Source organism: Triticum aestivum, unplaced genomic scaffold, assembly GCF_018294505.1.
Source record: "Triticum aestivum cultivar Chinese Spring unplaced genomic scaffold, IWGSC CS RefSeq v2.1 scaffold118764, whole genome shotgun sequence".
NCBI lineage: Eukaryota > Viridiplantae > Streptophyta > Magnoliopsida > Poales > Poaceae > Triticum > Triticum aestivum.
Window position 1 is genome coordinate 1 of NW_025233449.1, and position 4,020 is coordinate 4,020.

The following is a 4,020-nucleotide window of genomic DNA, read 5'->3' on the forward strand; positions in this document are numbered from 1 at the left end:
GCCCGCTCGCCGCCTGCCTGCCCGCGTCGCCGGAGCCGCTCGTCGAACGCCTTCAGGCGCCCCAATGCTTCCTCGAATGGCATCGTCGACACGTCGCAGAACTGCTCCATCCCGGCCACCGCCGCGTAGAGGCGGTCCGGCAGGGAGTCGAGCAGCTTCTTTACCAGCGCGGCGTCCTCCAGCGTTGCACCGAGCGCCGCGTAGTGCGCTGCCATCCCACCGAGCTTGCCGGCGAACTCGTCCAGCGTGTCGCCACTCGCCATGCGCAGGAGCTCGAACTCCCCGCGCAGTGTTCCCAGCCGCGCTGCCCGCACGCGGTCGGCGCCGACGAACCGCGCCTTCAGAGCGGCCCACACCTCCGCGGCAGTCTTCTTCTCCGCCACCTGCAGCAGCAGGTCCTCTGCAAGCGCGCCCAGCAGATACGCCCGCGCCGGCTTGTCCTTTTTCGCGATCACGGCCGCTGCCGCGTCCTCCGGCACCACCACGGCCTCCCACAGCCCGGCCGCATCAAGGTGCGCCTCCACCTTGATCGACCATGCCGTGTAGTTGTCGCCGGTGAGCAGTGGCACCGACTGCGGCAGCGATCCGATCGCTCCGCCGGCGTACGGGACGATGGACATCGCCGGCGCGCCCTGACCAGAACGCGGCTCTGGTACCAAGTGTTGGAACTGCCAGTCCCTCGCCTCGCTCCTCCTCGCCCTCGCTGACGCCTTCGCCGGAGCTCACCAGAGAGAAGAGGAAGAAGTTTAGAGAGATTCAGAGAAAATGGTGGACACAGGAGTTTTTCCGGCGCTCGAACGCCTCTTTCCTTTCCTCGAGCACGAACTCGACTTGTCACTGGTTACAACGGTCACCGCACGGCTTTATAACCCCGAGCCGGCGCACCGGGCACGCACCCAACGCCTCCACTCGCCCACGATCTTGCCCCGCTCCGCACGCTCTGCCCGCGTCCCGCGCCGCGCCCGAACGTGCGCTTCTCACGGTGAGCACCAGCTGAGCAGGCCCGATCGTGCCGTGCAGCTCGCCAACAGACACACACACCCACGCACGCCTACGGTGTACACTTGCACGGTCACCCCGTGCACCACACGCACGCATGCACTCACTACTCGCCACGGACCCGACGCGCCCGACCCGGCCAGCCCGTGCCCATACGCGCACTGGTCGCGTCCGGCGCATCACCGCGGCTTATTAGCCCAACAAGTGGTACTATCATATTATGACAACTGCTGCAAAGTTCATATAATGATCCTTGTTTCAGACTCAGATCAAAGGAACAAGCTGATCAATAGGTTTCAGCCATGGCTAGCTATCCTCTCTTGCAATTTTGTGATGTCAGGTTTTAGACATGGCATAAATCATGTAGTTCATTCCATCTCCTATTATTACTCGTTGGCCGTTTGGCAGTACATCATCTTCATCTGCCATCTTACCATCCTGAAAAATGTAGCACAAATTAAGTTACTGTATGCCAGATCCAAATTAGATTATGTCGAAGCTATCTGGACTTGTTATTATTGGACTCTATTATTAAAATGAATAGCAAGAGGAATGATTTGTACCACCGGAACACCAGGATACAGCCGGAGAGTCTCGGTGATCGCAGCATGGAGGTAGTGCATTTTGTCAATAGCACCTTGTTTCAATCTTGCGGTGAATATTTCCATGCTGGTATCTTCTTGCGTCCACTCGAGATATTCTCTGATTTCAAAGGCAACCTTATCCTGCACTACTGGGTTCTTGCAGAGCATGTAGAAGAACCATGTAAGGGTATTCCCTGTGGTGTCTTTACCAGCAATCAGGAAGCTGAGGACTATGTCACGAAGGTAACGATCATTCATCCTCCAAGGATCCTTCTCACTTTCCAGTATGAATCTTGATAGTATGTCATCTCTGGCTTTCTGCATTTATCATAAAAGATAGAATTGAACATATGTAAAATTTTGAAATAGTTGTAACAAACTATCGTACAGTTTGACTTACATGGCCACTTATGTTTTTCATGATCTCTCTCTTTTGATGGATCAACTGTATCACAAAGTCGTCGATTATCTTTATGCTCCTCTTCAGTTTGGCTTCTGACCCGATATTAAGATACCTTTTCAACTTCCAGAACATATCACCATACCGATGGTAAACAAGAGAATTTGCCTCATCGGAGGCCTTGCTGAATTCAATGCTGGATTCATCTTATCCGGATAGCGTGTTAAGCTCAAAACCAAATCCCACTTCGAATATTGAATCCATAGTTGTTCTCATCAAAAGGTCATGAGGAAAGGGTAGAAATTAAGAAAACTAGCAGCAAATGCGCATCATGTCAATCAGCTTTTGGTACAAGTGTGCTACCTCAAACTCCAAACCCGCAATCAATTAATTCTTATCTTTACTTTGCTCACTTAGAAATCTTAGTAATGCATAGCCCAATTCAGAAGTTCTGAAGAAACTATGTTTACTCCAGTTATTTGCCAAAAATAGCTAACTGAATTTTTATTTGGCCATTTAGGTCTAGGATTTGATTTGCTTCTCTCTTTTTTAGTTTAAAGTTCTAAATTTGACATGCGTAGAGTGAACTATTAAAGCTAGGAATATGATCTTAGCACTTACAATACTATCCTATTTATATTGAGGAAGTACCTGCAAGTTTATGGTAATTCTGTTAGTTGCTGCAGCTGAGATCTTCTCTGCCAGTTTCATAGCATTCATTTTGAAAACATCACTGCTGTAGTCACGTAGCACTTTGGTTGAGAACTCATGGCTTGCTTGCTTTCTCTGGTGTCGCCACTTCTCTCCGTCTGTCACGAAAATCCCATTTCCAAAGAGATCCTTCACGATTTCCGTGTTGAAGGCCCCCTGTAAAATAGGATCCAGCATTGTGAAATTATAGGCAGACAAAGTATTGTCTTGTACCTTCTTGTAAATTGCCACGGGCACTCAGTTTACTCTCTAATAGAACTCCCTCCATCCCATAATATAAGAGCGTTTTTGACACTAGTGTACTGTCAACTAGTGTCAAAAAACGCTCTTATATTGTGGAACGGAGGTAGTAGTATATTATTAGTCTGACTAGCTTGAATGAAAATTCGGTGGATAGCACATGGCAATATGTTCTACGGACTACTCAAGTTTTGAATTTTGGCCATCCTCTTCAAATTTTGCAGGATCCAATTTAACATCTGACATGCATACTGAATCATCTACCACCATCTTACTGGTTAGCAAGAAAAATAGGAGGAACAAAAATGATGAATAAGGAAAACTACCCTGCTGTATTAACTGAAGTTTGTCTTAAGGATATGCTCGATGACGGCAGGGTCGGCGGTTAAAATCTCACTGTGCCCAGGATAGACGAGCCTAATGGTAGGGTGCACGAGCGCATACTTGACATGCTCATCGAAGATCTTGTCAAAGTTGTTGATCTGCCGCAACACGGTCCCGATGAGCGGCGGCCGGTCATGGGCTCTCTGGGTGAACTCTCTGATGCAGAAGACGGCAAAGGATACAACAATGCCAATGATGTAGAGGGTGATCACCAGCAGGGCTATGGCGAGAGCTGAGACTACATATCTGCCCGCGGATGCAGCTAGGGAGGAGAGCTGGGGTGCCATGATCAGCGCTAGCTGCTGATTAGTGAGAGTAAGATTACCATGTTCAGCATCTTATATATGTGATCCGCGGTGCCACTGTATTTGTTTCGATTTGGTCAATGTCACTGTCTTCTAGGAGAGGACAATGACATGAATGTTTCTATATTTTCAGGTTTTGGACAGTGTTGTAGAAAGTGGGTAACTTGTTTCCAAAATATGTTCATTGCTTGGGAGAAAATTCCTATGCGCTGATGAGTCGCTGAATATGAATTTGTGTCTGCAAATAGAGTTTGGTAACAGTTTGTGCATATCATTTTGACTTGAGAGGCTTTCCTAGCAACCAAGATCTCCATAAGCACATCTCTCGCTCTTACCATATCACACTGCTGTTTCAGGACAAGCACAATCCAACTTCCCATTCATCAAAAAATTGGTA

General features: G+C 48.6%; 1 pseudogene; it reads right to left on the minus strand.

The window, feature by feature from the left end:
* Window positions 1-1,335: 1,335 nt before the first annotated feature.
* Window positions 1,336-3,605, minus strand: LOC123176073 (cytochrome P450 704C1-like; annotated as a pseudogene).
* Window positions 3,606-4,020: the final 415 nt, after the last annotated feature.